The sequence below is a fragment of the Myodes glareolus genome, chromosome 24, assembly GCF_982192425.1.
Source record: "Myodes glareolus chromosome 24, mMyoGla1.1, whole genome shotgun sequence".
Taxonomy (NCBI): domain Eukaryota; kingdom Metazoa; phylum Chordata; class Mammalia; order Rodentia; family Cricetidae; genus Myodes; species Myodes glareolus.
Window position 1 is genome coordinate 45938880 of NC_142049.1, and position 16152 is coordinate 45955031.

A 16152-nucleotide genomic window follows, 5' to 3' on the forward strand; every position below is an offset into this window, starting at 1 on the left:
GTATCTGAGTTTCAGTTTCTACTTCAGCAAAAGTTCTACTTCTCTCTTATATTTGTTTTTCTGTTGTCATTTATTCGCTCACTCAAACTCTTTCTAAGCACTGACTATCTAATGATAGAGTCTGTCCTGGGCCCAGGCACATCATGACTATTCTATGAATGATGGCTCCTTCTTCGTCTCCTACAACCCTACTCTCCTATCCTCCCGTTGATCAACGAGCCTGGTAAGGCGGAAGGTGATACCTAATGAGCTTAGACCCTTAAGGGTTAACCTCCAGGACTGTGGGCACAGCCTAGACAGAACCCGAGTGCCTCTGAGCCTTGTATTTTGTTGAAACAACCTCTCAAGTCATTGGATTCTGAAGACATAGAGACCAAGGTTGATACCACCACAGTCTTCGACTATATGGTGGAGCTGAAGGACCCCAATACTGAGATGATATGGGTCAAGGTGGAGAACCCCTAGCCAGGAACCAACCTAGCTACACCACGTCTGCTGCACCTTCTGCCTCCTCAGACCCTCTAATTAGTGATAAGCCAGCTCCTCTCTTGTAGCTAATCAACAGGACACCTTCTGATAACGCTGAAAGAAGCTAGTTCCTAGACTTTTTTTCTAGTTACTCTACCATGTTCATTTCGATGTGCAATGGTTAGTCTACTCACCTTCAAACAGAAAGCCTGAAGTAAATAACCCTGAAGGTCACTGAAGTTCTGTTCCTAGGGAAAGCATCTCACGGGTTCATACGCATTAAGAACATGGACCTTCCTCTATATACATGAGACAGTGGTGTAGCTTGGTCTATTTGTAGGACTCCTAACAATGGGATCAGGGGCTATCTCTAATGCTTTGGCTGGCTCTTGGGAACCTGTTCCTCATACTGGATTTCCTTGCCCAGCCTAAATGCAAAGGGAGGTGCTTAGTCTTACTTGATACTTCATGCTTTGCTGATACCCATGGGAGGCCTGCTTCTTTCTGAACAGAAACAGAAAAGGAGTGGATGAAGGGGAAGAGGTGTTGCAAAAGGAGTGGTGGGCTGCATCCCACCACCTGGCTCCCAGCTAGCTTTACCCGAAATAATTACACGGAAACTGTACTCATTTAAACACTGTCTGGCCCATTATCTCCAGCCTCTTATGGGCTAATTCTCACATCTTGATTAACCCATTTCTAATAATCTGTGTAGCACCATGAGGTGGTGGCTTACTGGGATAGATTCAGCATGTCTGACCTGGTGGCTGGTTCCATGGCGTTTGCCTGACTCTGCTTCTTTCTCCCAGCATCCTGTTCTTTCTACTCTGCCTATCTAAGCTGCTGTCCTATCAAAAGCCAAGGCAGTTTCTTTATTAACCAATGAAAGTAACACATAGGCAGATGACACTCCTATATCATTTCCCCTTTTTCTGTTTAAACAAAAAAAAAGGCTTCACTTTAACATCGTAAAATTACATATAACAAAACAGTTATCAAGCAAGAATTACAGTTACAATATTTATATCTATTTTATCTTTTATCATAACTAAGGAAAACTATAACTATGACTATCCATTCTTCAACTCCATCAAAGATTCCAGAAGGATATAATATTACCTAAGCAAACAAGAAACAAGCAACTACCAAATTCTAGAAATGACAGAGACATCTCGCTGCCTGGACAGTCACCCAAAGTTCTTTTGTACCATTGAGGCATCCATTTTCAGCCTTTAGGTCCATAGTATCCAGCAGACTTTTCCATGAAGTAGGAAATTTCAAAGGCAGTTCAGTCACTATCTGCTGTGTCCTGCAGAATGTCTCGTAGACTCTTTCATGAATCAGGAACCCCGAAAGACCATCTCACCTTTAGGCAAGTTCAGCAGTCCTGCGGGTTCTTTGTGTCCAGTCTATGCATCAGTCCAGGCAAGAGCAGTTTCTTGCCCAAATGGCTATCAAACTCCACAAGGAGCCTCTTCGATGCCCATTTTCCTCTTGAAGTAGCTGGTGCTGCCAGGATCAGATGTGTCTCATTGTCATGAAAAACCCTAAGTTATTAAAAACATTTAAAATGCCATATTCTGAAGTCTTTGAAAGATATGAAGAATGCCTATCTAACTGAAATATATCTCTATATATCTAGAAAATCTAACTAACATGACTACAAGCTTGACTATTATTGATGATTATCCATTATCAACCTATATTTCCTAATTATACATTACATTTTTAAAATGAATTACACAATCACAATACCTTAATCAATATCAGAAATACATATACATATAACAAAATTGACCTTAAAATCCATACCAGTGCAAATTATTCATATCTATATTGTATCCCCCTTTAAATGTAAAAGAACATTTACAAACAATATTTGGGAATATGGGCGCAGTTATTTCTCTCCAAACTTCTTCCTGCTGTATGGGGGCACTGTTAATCAGGTCTTTTATGGTGTAACCTGTGTGCAAGGTTCATCTCAGTCAGCAGTTGAGTGAAGTAATTTTTTGATGGTGTCTACAGCAACCTTTCAGTAGGGCGTGGTCTATCATACCGTATTGAGATAGAAGCAATCCAATGGGTCTCATCCTCTGTGAAAACAAAAAAAAAGGACCTCTTTTCCAAAACATCATGTCCCTAGATCCAAATTCTGAAGTCAAGATAGCTTTATAATATACGTCCTGGTTTATCTTAGCAGCCCACACAATGAGATGTGCCTCTGTACTTAGCTCCTTTACAGTCAAAAAATTAATAGAAAACACAATATACAGAATCCAAACTCTCTGTGAATTTTCCATTTTTGCATGGCTTATTTTTCTTTATTTCTTTTAATCTATAACTATCTGTACTCTGTCTCTTTAAAGACTTCACCTTTTTTAAGGCATTAACTTTATTTATGATCACTAAGGTATCAATTTTTTGGTTCCCATTCTGCACCTGTGATTTCAAGGCTTTACTTTTTTCCTTCAAAGATAACATGTCCTCCTTAAACTTTCTTGTATATCATGTATATTCCCATCCTGGAGGTACGTTCTGTCTGTTACCTTATCAAACTTTGTGATAACGTTTGAACATCAAATTCAACAGCCTGAACCCTTTCATGTAACTTCCTAGTACCCTTGGAGATTGAGTCAATTTTGTCTATCATAGTATCCACTTGTTTAGATAAGCTCTTATTTTCAATAATTTTAATCCTTTCAGTTAGCCGTTCATTATTAGTCTGTAAAGATTGTTTCATTCTTAGGAGTGTCATATTCTTCCTTAATGATAGAATATGGAAAAGAAAACCAAAACCTTGTAACCAGTAAATGAAGGTATCCTCATACTCATATAAACCTCGCATGATATAATCCATTGTATTAGTAAAGAAAGCAGTAAAAGTTGCGTTAGAAATGAAAACTGCCATATTACCTATTACCCAGCAGGTGGCGCTGTTGTCGAGTCACGACTAGAACCACTGCAAAGGTGACTACGGAAATGGGGTCCTGTTTCAGTGTCCACTTTAGTATTTGTTAAAAACTGGGAAATATAAGTTGCTCGACAAAGCAAATGTAATTAAATCAGTTCCATACACGGAACCAGAAACCCAGAATCCAAGGGTAGAGAAGAGCAATCTGGAAGCCACATATGACTCCACGTGACTGAGTAGCCCCGTGGGGTTGCAGCTTTTGGCAACTGCTTGCGCTCTGGTTGACGCCACTTAAGCACTGCGCTTGTAAGGGAGATTTAAAAACAACTCAGAAAAGAGCAAATCAGGCAGGCAAAGACTGTCCCGGGGCCTGTGGAGCCCAGGAGGCGTGGAGTTTAAATCCACATGGAGGCTTGAAGCCAATCTGAGGCGTGTAAAGAGAAAATATAAAGAATTGCAGCAAGAAAAGCCACTGTATGATAGTTTATATTGAACTGCTGGCTCCACTCACAGGGCACAGGCCACGGCTGAGGGAGGACTCGTGCCTAGCCGAGCTCGTGGCAGGCAGCCAAGGGGGGTGTGGGGGGAGTTACAACCAAATGTTTGGGTGCCAGATGAAGGCTTAAGTCACAAACAATCCCACACCAGTTTGGAATTATGATTAATAGAATGGTTATTTATTCAAAGGAAAAAACTTACAGATCACCATCCCAGACAACAGCCCCTCTGCGCAATCAGGAAAGGCGTCTAGGAGCCGGAAGTGGAGCCGGAAACCAGAGAGAGAATGGAGGACAGCCGCTGCTTTTTTAAAAAGAAAGAGACCACGCCCCAATGGGCTGGTATCTCAGTGGCTATTGGCTGATGGAGCGGAAGGAGCTCCCACAGCAGAGAGGGAAGAAGGGAGAGAGAGGGAATGAGAGGATAAGATGGAGAGGAAACTGCAGTCAGGATGTAAAATAAATTAATTAATTAAAAAGAAAGACTGTGGGCCTTAAGGGAAGACAGGGATTTTGGGTCTCACCAAGCTGGATGATGAAGCTAGAGAGATTACTGGGCCTGGGTATGTTTAGAGAGATGAGCATGCACTCTCAAGTCAGGCATGCTGACTCTGGAGAACAGGGAGCTCAGGAGTCTATAAACCCCTTTGTCACCTTCTCTAGCTGTTCTATGAGGTAGAACACTGAGCCTTTCAGGACCCAGTACTCCATGAACAGGTCCAGTGTGAGCAGGTAAGCACCAAGTGCATGCTGGTCATGGCTGCCGTGGCAGTTTGAGAATGAGAATGCCCCCCACCATGGGACCGTATATTTGAATGCTTGGTCCCCAGTTAGCAGAACTGTTTGGGAAGGATTAGGATGTGTGGCTTATTGAAGGAGGTGTGTCACTGGGGACAGACTGAGGTTTTAGACACCCAAGCCATCCCCAGTAAGCTCTCTCTGCCTGGTAGTTATGTCTCAAGGCATGAGGTCTCCGCCACTGCTCCCGTGTCGTGCTCGCTGCCGTGATACTGGTGGTGGCAAACGCTCTGAAACTGTAAGCCCCAAATAAGCACTTTCCTTCCCAAGCAATGGAAAAGTGACTAAGATGCGTGCAGAGCTCACCATGCTGGATATGGAAGTGGGCATCTAAGCCCAAAAGGCATGTCAGGAAGAGGAATGGCCTAGAGGGGCCTACAGTCATATTGGAGAGAAGACTGCGGTCTAAGCATGAAAGACTACAGGGGCATGAGAGTTAGTATAAAAAAAAAAAAGCATGAACTATAAGGTACAGCTATTCCTTAGAGATTATAAAATAATGTCATGGGGCAGCGCAGCATCGTGGTTAAGAGGGCAGACTCTAGAATTACACTACCGGGGTCCAAGTCTCAGCTTCTGCTACTTATAGATGTGTGATTGACAGCAAGTTGCCTTATTTCTTGGACCTTTTTTCTCTGTCCGTAAAATGGGAAAATATAATAGAACCTACCTAGATGAGAATTAGATTTGTTGGTCCACGGGGGTCACACAAAGATGGGGACAGACCACTGAAGTCTAATAAACAAGAAGCAAACTTTATTTCAGGAAAAAATAAAAAATTTAAAAAAAAATAAATCTCCCTGGGGCACAGAAAGCTTATCATCTAGCCAAGACCACAGACAGCATTCGCACTTGCAAGGCTGTGGCAAAGGCCAGCTTTTGAACCCTCCCTTTTTATATGAAGAAACAACAAGCATTAGGCAATAACAAAGGAATTTTTACAATCTTGAGGTGCAACTTAGACACAAATTGCCCTTGCAAATTCCATTAACAGAATTTTTCAGTTAAACTAGTATTTGTATTTAGCCCGTTGTTTTCCCTGGCACTCCTTGATGGTGTTTACCAAGGCTCTGCACTTCCCCTGACACTGCCAGTTTCTCATGGCAGGGAATGGTATGGAACAATGTAAGACCAAAAAGTCAAAAGTCATGTCCGTCCCATCATTTAAAAGTTACCTCAGCTCACATCATTACTGGTCATGGGTGGCCAGGGGGATCTAAAAGCTGATCCTCAGTCTGCAGAGCGACCCTGAGTGTGCAGAGGGCAGCTGCAGCCTCACAAACAGAGCTATGGGTTGTAAAGCGGAGTAATCCACTGTTAATAGTTAATCCTCAAGCTGCTGAGAAAGCCACTGACAGCCTGCTCTCATTCTCCTGGGCTTACAACTTTATATTTCTTTATTTTTTACATTCTTATTTCTGGAATCCACATTTTTAGATTCTTATTTTTGGACTCTTCGGATTAATCAATATGTGAAAATTAGCTATAATAGCAACTATCCAATCTCTAATACTGCTGTTAATACTACTGGAAGAGGGACCGTGTAAATATCATAAGATGGGACTCCAGGTCAGATGGAGGTTCACAAGTGGTATGAAAGGAAGGGTGTTTCCCTAGCTGTGGGCCACAGGAGGCCAATGACCCCTGTGTTTTCATTCCCCTCAACTGCCCACCTCCTGTTCTCTGCCGCAGATGGCCACTGAAGTCCACAGAAGCGAAACTAGCGATGGTGACCATGGTGGACAGCCGTGTGTGAGATCCACCACTCCGAAAAAGAGACTGAATTTGTGTGAACGTTCAACAAGAAGGAGCTGCCGAGGAGTGACAAACATGGGCTCTGAAACCATCTGAGGGTGGTCTGACCTCCACACTTCAGATCAAAGACACCAGACTCAGCAGGAGTGGCGTGTTCTCCGACCAAGCAGGAGCGTGGTACAGAGGCTCATCGCAATATCAGGCTGTGAATGGTTCAGTGAGAGCTGGGGGGTGGAATTCATGCCATGGCAGCCCTCATGTGTCCACCCATCCGTACAGCTCCTCTTGGCAAGGCTCTGTGATGGGTACTGAAAATAGAAGGTTCTTCTAGTAGGGGAGGCAGGAAAGAAAATGAAATTATAATAGTTACTAACCTGGAGTTAACACACACTGGGGTCATATTATCAGCTGGGTAATCGTGGACCAAGAATGTACACCTTTGAGCTGTGTAATGTTCTCTGTGGAGATGTGAATCCACATTTATTCACCCCCAGGTAAGCCCAAGTATTCATTGCATGTAAGTTCCTCTGAAGATAGACAGGTTCGAGGATGCTGGACCAATCTGTAAGCTCATAGCCCCTGCCCCATCCTACCAGTTCTCCCCCTCATCCCCCAATGCCTTGCCCTGTAGATCTCCTTCCATTGATGCATCCATCTGGAAACACTAGCTGTCCTGCGACCATGAAAGTCACATTAAGGTGCCCTTACTAGCAAGGCTATTGTCCAAAGTGACCTGGTACAAGATGGTATGTAGGTGACCGAAGAGGAGCATGTGTCCGTGGAGCACAGAGAAGACAAGCATCTTCTCACCATCTCCAACCATCCATAAAGACAGCAGCTTAGTCCTGCTCAAGCTCAAGAATAACAGTCACACAGAAATGCTACTGTGCACCCCAGCGTGCTAGGTGAGGGCACAACCACCAGGCTGTCTGAGGGCACCAGCTGGCCAGTAATCAGAGTGGGTAACTGGGAAGAAGGCTCTGGACAGAGTTTTGAGTTTTGACTGGGAGTGGGATTGGAATACTGGTTTTGTAACCAGAAGCTGACTGCCTAATTTCTTAAGCGGCCTTGGTCAAGTAGACCACTCTAAGCTTCCCACTGGGAACAGGGTAGGGATTTACCCTAACATCTATTTCTAGTGTTTCTCAAATGCACAGCAGAGTGCACAGTACACAACTCATCTCCCAGTAGTCACTTGAGTGTTGTTGTGGACTAAACACTGAGGATTGGGCTGGAGGGAAGGAGATGGGGTGAGAGGTGAGACTGAGGAGAGGAGGTCAGGTTGGTTGCAAAGAGCACTGAGATGGGTGGAAAAACAAGGAGCTGGAGTTGGGGTAGGAAGGGGATTTTAGATTGATTTGAACCATGAAGAGGAGCTGGCTCTGTGACCTTCAGCATCCATCACACACACACCATCGTTTGGACCATGAGGAGGAGCTGGCTTTGCGGCCTTCAGCATCCATCACACATACACACACCATCGTTTGGACCATGAGGAGCTGGCTCTGTGGCCTTCAGCATCCATCACACCGCAAAGCTAGGGCATGGGAAGGTTTGCATTTTCATTCTGTTTACCACCCCTGTGATTGTAGTGAGGGGCTGCGGGCAGGCCTGCTTTTCATCCTGCCCAGCTCCCGCACAGCTAGCTTAGTCCCAGAAATATTTCATGGCAGGACCTCTTAAAAGAGCTGCAGGATTTTGCAGCTAAAGCTGAGTCAGGAAGCCTCTCTTAGATGAGAGCGCTTGCTTGCGTCTAGCAAGCAGAGCAGACCCGAGAAATTGCTGCTACCAAGAAACCATGCTTTACTCTATTCATTCCCAAGCTTTCTCAGGCTTTTTGTGGATTCAGTTATCCACGTCTGGGCGCCATCTGTAACACGAGGGCCGGCTTGTTGGGGTTTCTGTCCCGCCCAGTACCCCAACAAGCCAGCAAGTCCCAAGGAAAATCACACACAAGACTCCATAAGGTTATAAACTGATTGGATCATTAGGTCAGGCTTCTTGTTAACTCTTATAACTTATATTAACCCATTATTCTCATCTATGTTAGCCATAATGGCTCAGTACCTTTTCCAGCAGGGGCAGCTTACATGTTGCTTCTTCAGTGATCTGTGCAGGAGTGGCTGAGGGAGTTTCCTCCTCCCTAGCTTTATCCTATTCTCATTGCCCCGCCTCTACTTCCTGTCTGGTTGACCTGCCTATACTTCCTGCCTGGCCAATCAGCGTTTTATTAAAATACATGATTGACAGAATACAGACAATTCTCTCGCACCATGTGATCTTGATGTTGGGGACACATAGATACAGCATACCCAAATGAGTAAAACCAGTAGACACAGAAGTAATTGTTCCCCAAAAACAACAGTAACACTAGAAAGCACAGGTATTCTGGAACCTCAGAAAAGGGGGGAGAACTTGTCTAGGAGAGGGTTGTGGTGTGGATGGCAGCTAAGTAGGGTTTTCCAGGGGCTTCGGGGCACTCATCTCTAGGGAGGCAGAAGGCTCAGACAGGCAAGGATCAAACTCCCGAGGCACATCTAGGAGTGCTGGGCACAGGACAAGTGAGGAAGCCAGAAAACTCAGAGCCCAGTTTTGCCCCAGCCTAGCCAGACCCCTGGTTAGTGAGAAACCCTTTTGTCCCTTGGCTCCAAAGCCCCATGTGTGACGCTGCTGTCTGTCTCTAGACCGTCGTGCGTCATCTGAAGTCTCGCCAAGGCCAAGGGCAGTTCCTGGAGCTCTTGTGTAACTGAGTGCACAGGAAATGGAAGGCTGGCCGGGGAAACAGTTCACTGTGGAAGTCCTAGAGGAGAAGGAGTGATGGATGCCAAAATGGCCAATTTCACCACCCAGGCAAAAGAATGGAAAGACCCAGCTGAGACTGAGAAAGTCTTTGTAGCAAATCCTATAGTTGAGAGATTGCTTAGTGTTAAGTGGGGAGGGGCACCTAGGAGTTATGATAAGGGCCTTTGGCTACTGAGGTATGCTAAGCTGCATGGAATACCACAGGCTCATCCACTAACTGTTCTGTACGGCATTCCGGTCGCAGATGAAGAGCAAATGTCATGATAGAACCAACTCCACTTCTTTCTTCATTTCCAGAAATCGTTTGGGAAGCTGAGGGTCCATTCCACCAACTTAGGAATAAGCTTGAAACCACTTTCACTTTCCCAAAGAAAACCCTGGGCGGTATCGGTATTTTAATTATAATTCTTAATTAACTACTGGCTGCACCCCTCCCAGATGGTTTCCCGGTGTCAGTGTGACGAGACTGAGAACTGTGGCCTCAAAGTTGCAGGAACCAGAGGACTTGTATTGCCCATAGCTTACACGGTAAAACCATCTGGGCTTTGGTAAATGCTCGTGCATGCCTGCCCTCTACCCCAAGAAAATCCAAATAGGAAATTTTGAATTAGGACCCAGCTACTAACTGTTGGTGGTGGGTTTCCATGTTTCCCATTTAATGTTTAACCGGCGTTAACAATCACTGGTTTCGGTGTTTCAAACAGGGGCAGTAATGAGCATGCGTCAGGGAGCTAGTGACGTGTTCCCCTTCCTTACTTTTTCCCTCTCCAGGTTATCCATAGCACCGCTTTGCGCCTTGTCGCTCAGCCTCAAGTGACTGATGTGACCAGGGATTTGGTGACCATCACATAGAATGTCCCTGTCCAGGATGGGGCAGGGCAGTGCTTGGCTACTTTGTCCCAGTGGAGAAAGAAAGGCAATAATCTGTGAATGCCAGTCAACAAGGACCCCATTTAGGGTGAGGTGCTAGGGACAGACGTTCTAGGTCAGGAGTGGGTGAGACAAAGAAAAGTCTTCCTGAGTGGGTATACTCTTTCCTCAAGTTGCTTTGGAGTCTTAGCATCCCATTACCTCCCCTTCTGTGGTCTCCCACTCTTCGGTCTCTTATGTCACAGGTGCTCCTAGCCTCATGATCTCTCCATCTCCCCACCTCAGGCACAGAGTATACTGTGGATGGAGGACACAGAATGTAAACTCCAAGTTCTAGCTGTGTATAAGGCCACCCGAGAACATTCCAGCCTGCCAACCTGTTGTTAGGTGAGTGAAGAGGTGTGTTGGGATGGAGTGAAGATGCTGGGTAGATGCTCAGGAGGCCTTCAGTTGGGATATGATGTGGGAATAAGTGGATGCGGTGGAAATGGCTAGGTTAAATCTGGATTTGAACGTAAAAGAGTTGACTGTGTAGGGTGTGTTCAGTGGTGGCCAAGGATCCTGTTGGTATGAGGCCAGGTCCAACACACGAGTGGAACCAGCCCTCTCGAGAAAGAATATCTTCACTGGGAAAAGTCTGACAGGAGGACTACGTTCTCCCTCTCTGGCAACTGCCAGCCTCATGGAGGAGCGGGATTCATACTCAAGAGAAAGCCAACAAATAAAGTCTGAGCATCTGGGCCAGTGAGAAGGCAGGATAGGCAGGGTTTTTCTCAAGTTTTGCAATCTGTTGTTAGGTGAATGAGGAGGTGTGTTGGGATGGAGTGAGGATGCTGGGTAGATGCTCAGGAGACCTTCAGTTAGGATATGATGTGGGAATAAGTGGATGCGGTGGAAATGGCTAGGTTAAATCTGGATTTGAACATAGGAGAGTTGACTGTGTAGGGTGTGTCGAATTTTGAAGATACTGAAACTACTGAGTTAGGAAAATAACTAAGCTGGTACCTTGTTGAGTAATCAAGTTATGGATTGAGGGTGTTCCCTGTGGAAGCTGCTGTGGAAGTGGTTCAAATGAGGGTCCAGGCTGAATGTGAGAACTAGCCATGGGGTTAGCATGGATGAGTTGGGGAGCAACTGGATGTCTGTGCTGCCCTAGAAACTCCTGGCCTGGTCCAGGGCCAAAATATGACTGATTCCTCTAACTCAAACATCTCCCTTGGCTGGTGTGAGCCTGTAGAAGGGACCCACCATTCAGCTACATCCTTGAGATGAGAGTTGAAAGCAGCAAGGAGTGGAGCAAGTGCATGGATGTGCCCATCTCTAATACCTGCTACACAGCAGGAATTCTTGCCAGGAAGCAGAAGTATTTCTTCCATAGCCAAGCTGTCAGTGAGGCTGGAGTTGGAGACCCTATAGGAGTTATATGAGGACCCAGGTCACACGCTCACCAGATGTGGACACAGAACTATAGGTTCATGGCTAACATCCCAACTGCAAACCTTTCCCCTGAGGCTTCATCCCACAGAGAAAGCTATGGTGATGTCCTGATCAAGAAAATTCATCTATGCTTCTTATGCCTGGACAAGGCCAAGAGTAATCTTTGGAATCCCCTTGCTTGAAAAAATCCAAAACAAACACTGTGCCAAATTAGTATCTCTGTGTGCCTTGGAGGTGTAAGGAATATAGAAACAAATAAAATGTAGGACCTGCCTTCCAAGATTTTACCTGCTGGGGGACATAGATGAAAATGTAAATATTTCCCAGCGTTCCAGGGCAGCCAGACATCTTGCCTGTACCACAGCCACAAAAGGGGTAGGGACTGGCTCTGGAGGGAAGGCTCAAAGCTGAAGAGCAATCCATGCCTTACCTGTGTTGCCCCCAAGTTTGATCTCGGTACCTAGCTAGAGACAGACAGTGGTGGGTGCTGGGACATCCCTCGCACCTGCACAGCCTTCCCTGGGCTGTTCCTGATTCTGCTCCCCACACTGCTCTTGCAACAAGTTGGGTGTTGTAGGCACTATTCTTCCTGACTAGTTCTGCCACTCACCAGATCCCCATCCCTAAAGCCTAGAAGGAGAATCTTTGATAATGAGAAGAGCCTTCTTCCGAATGCTTCCCAGGTGATGGACTGTGCTGTCTCCTACTACCACCCGAGGCTCACTACCTGCTATGACCTGGCAGAAAGACAGCATCACCATCAAGGGCTGAGAATACCACCACCGAGGGCAAAAACTGTCCCCAGTTCCCATTAGCAGCACCAACTGCTCCAAAATAAGGAGTGTGTCGGACCTTGCTCCAGAATGAGCTTGGAGGGGCACACTATGATGTCTACATGCTAGTAGTAGGTACAGTAAGAGGCCTGGGGACTGCTGTCCTTACAAACTGACCACATGTATGTGGTAGGTGCTGGCAGTGGGCAGAGGTCTCTGGACGGTATCATCACATACTTTCCGCATGCTTGTGGCAGGTACGGGCGGTGGCAGAGGCCTTCTGCTGCTATCCTTGCACACGCTACAAAACGTCACTCCCCACTGCTACTTACCAACCTAAGACACAACCTTGGCCGGTAGGTAGATGGACAGTGGGCCTTTTTGACTCCACAAAGCAAGGCTTTATCAGCCTTAGATTGGTAGAGAGGCTTGTTGTTTTGTTTGGTTTGATTGGGGGGGTTTCCCCCTTTTATCTCAGAGTCCTGAAGCCCTGGAGACACTGACCTAGGGCACAGGCCTTGCTTCAGATTCTGTGGTTGGTCATATCTGTTGAGATATGAGGCATAAACAGAGTACAATGTGCAGGAAAAGAAGTGGCGACAGGGTGAAGGGCAGGAACTACCAATGCAGAGGAATCTACTAAAAATTGGAGTGACCTCTTAACAGAGGACTGGACGCTTTAAACAGCCCCAAGAACAAAAAAAAAAAAAAAAAAGATGAACCTTTATTGGCTATTAACTATATGGATATATATATATATATATATATATATATATATATGGTTGGTTATCTCTTAATGCCATAAAATAAGCAGCCATTGTTAGTCTTACTTTAGCAAATGAAGCAATGGGTATCATAAAAGAGATGTAACTTGCCAAAGGTCACAAGCTAGTAAATGACAAGGTGACACTTCACAAACAGGCTTTTCTGACTCCAGGATATCTGTGCCTACTAGCCACAGAAGGAAAGTGTGTGGTTCCATCTTCTAACAGGCTAGGGTGAAGGCACAACTCTCCCCAGGGTAGCTAAAAGACCTCCAATTCTTCCAGGTTTCTCCAGACAGACCTCCTGCAAACCTACGGCTGTTTGAAGAGGATCCCAACACCATGACTTTGACCTGGAACCATAACCCTGATGTCCAAGAAGATGGTGATGCCCACTATGTCACCTGAAGAGGGATAAAAGTAGCCCCCACCTGGTTCACTGCAGCTAAGGGTGTCTTCAGCAGCAAGTGCGTGGTGAGATGGCAAGAAATGCTCCTGCAGACTGGAGGCTCCAAATGAAATGGATGGGGGACAGTGACCACCGCACTCCAAGGATACCTGGCTTGTCAATAAGGACCAGAGTGAATACAGGATTGGAGGCCTGATCAGGAAGCCCTGATAGTGAAGAGGACTATAGCTAAGGTCACTAAAGGGTACCCAAGAATTAAGATCAGAGAATTAAGAGTAAAGATTGGTTATCACTTACAGCTCTTAGAGAAACTCAGCAGAGGTTATCTTGTGGGTTCTTTCAGCGGTGTGACTGGTACGGAGGTAGGAAGGTGCCCTTAGGTGCCCAGTTAATAGTGAGGGAGAGAAAGATTACAGAGCCAATTGGAAGCCTGCTATAAAGAGAGGGCGGGGTAGAGGAGAAGGCTGGGACTCTGGAAAACGGTGGTGAAGTTCAAAGGGATAGAGAGAACATCAGGAAGCTGGAAATGAGGGGAAATGGGGCAGAGGGCAGCCTACAAGCTCACCTGACACAGGGGAAGTCAGGAGGAGGAGTTCCCTGCCAGGGTAAAGAGCTGAGAATACCAGGATCCAAGAAGTGGGTACGCAGAAGGCGTCTAGATTCCCTCAGTCTGGGAAAGCATAAAAGCCTGGGAGACTGCTTTGGCTAGTCAAACCCTGGAGTTGGGTGGGGCACTGTGAGTGCACAAGAGTCCTTGAGAACTGTGTACTCACTTTTAGTTCCAGCAGTCGGGAGACAGAGGCAGGTGGATGGAAGTTTGAGGCCAACCTGGTCTACACAAGATTGTACAATAGTGAGACTGTTTCAGAGAAAGAATGGGGGGGGGGGCAAAAAAGAGTACACAGTTGAGGCTCTCATCATTGCTAACATCTGAGAATAGCACGTCCTCCTGGGTATCTTTTGAGCTCTAACATGAGGGCAATTCACAGTTGCCCGTCCCACCTATGCAGTGAGGACTTGAGCCCCAAGCTCAAATCCTATCAGCCGGACTGGCACAATGCACCCTGCTTTCTGATCCATGGTGCTCTGTGGCCAGAACTACACCATGACTGGCACCTTCCTTGGGAACCCATGGCTCACGGTGACTGTCTTACAAGGGAGATGTCAACATCACTGTCAATTCTAAGATCCGGCACCACTTTCCAGCAGTGTATGCACCCTGGTCGTCCCCACCTGCACACTAAAGGACAACTGTGGATTCTGTACGGTGCTAAAGAATGCACTAGGCAAGGACCACCGCGGCTGCACGCTCACTGTCTATGGCAAGAACACCACCAGGCATGGCCTGGAGGGAGGACATATCCATCCTGCCAAAGGGCAGGGGCCCAAACCGTCAATCACTCTCTTCAATTGGCTAGGGCTGTTTTTTATTGGATCTACCATGAAGTAGTACAAATATTCTCCTATTTTACCAATGTCATATGCATTGTTCCTGGCCTCTGCGGATGTGGGGAGTTCATGATTCCTTACCAAACTGGGACAGCACACATTGATGGCCTGAGACTCACCTTTTACAAGAATACTGGTCATCAGGTTTAAAGCAGACTGACCCATCACAATTTATCAGCAGAGATCTGGAAGAAGTCTGTATATTTACAAATCTTTTCAAGTGATTTTGATATGCATCGATGGCCCAGGGTAAGGGCAGATGAGAGTCTCAAACACGGGGAAGCGTGAAGGGGACCACCGCTCTCACACATGCCTGTCTTGCTTTTGCCTGTGATGCACATATTTGAGACGATACTGTACTCATTCTCATCCAGTCTACTGTCTTCACGGCTACAGGGCTAGCAGTGTGACCCCTCTAGTGTGAAGCCAAACTGCCAGGCTTTGTTATTCAAGTTCCTCCCAACCGCCATGTTAACATCGCAGCAGGCCAGGCACCCCACCCCACCCCGTTCCCTATCTCCCCAGTTTCATGTTCTATCACTCCCTTAAGTTTTCTGTGGTGATACCCTTCCATGGTTGTGGTCTCTATGGCTACAGATCTTTATTCAGCCAGTTAGAGATTTCCTTCTTTGGGGGGAAAGATGGTATCCCAGTCTCCCAAGCGTTCACCTAAGTGTCTGGCACTAAGAGAATAATGCTTGCAGAAGGGCTTCTGAACAGTGTCAGAACTAAGCCAGGAGGGCATGGGTGATGGAGGTGGTGGATCCAGCTTCCATGCCACAACCAGAGATCCCTGACAGTCACTCCAGTTGGTTTTAGAACGTGAACTGGGGCAAGCCACCTTTCTGTTTCCTCACCTCCTGGGTTATGAGGAAGTGCCTAACACAATTCCTGGAAGAAAAGAAGAAAGAAGACTAGATGGTAGCTTTTGACCTCACACACAGCTAATCCAGCTCGGGAGACACGGGAACCAGTTCTCAGCTCCTACGTAGCAACTCTAAATTCGGCAATTTCAGATCTTTCGTGAGTGCTAATAAAACATTTGCTTTGATCTTTCAAAGATGGCAAGTCAAGCCTAGCTTTGATCATGGAGCATCTTCAGATGGTGGAGCAGCTCATGCAAGCTCCAGCCTGGAGCTCACCCTCCTTGCTCCTCAGAGTGCAGTGTAACAGGAACCCCAGGAATGAGCACAGCCAACACATGGAATCACCTTGGGGC

The 16152-nt window shown here is 46.2% G+C and overlaps 1 long non-coding RNA gene across 1 annotated transcript; it reads right to left on the reverse strand.

Moving 5' to 3' along the window:
• Positions 1 to 1094: 1094 nt before the first annotated feature.
• Positions 1095 to 8682, reverse strand: LOC146889975 (uncharacterized). The gene is made up of 3 exons (XR_015736360.1): positions 8497 to 8682; positions 5345 to 5409; positions 1095 to 2561 (listed from the first exon to the last, which is right to left on the reverse strand). It is a non-coding gene; the product is annotated as an uncharacterized LOC146889975 (long non-coding RNA).
• Positions 8683 to 16152: the final 7470 nt, after the last annotated feature.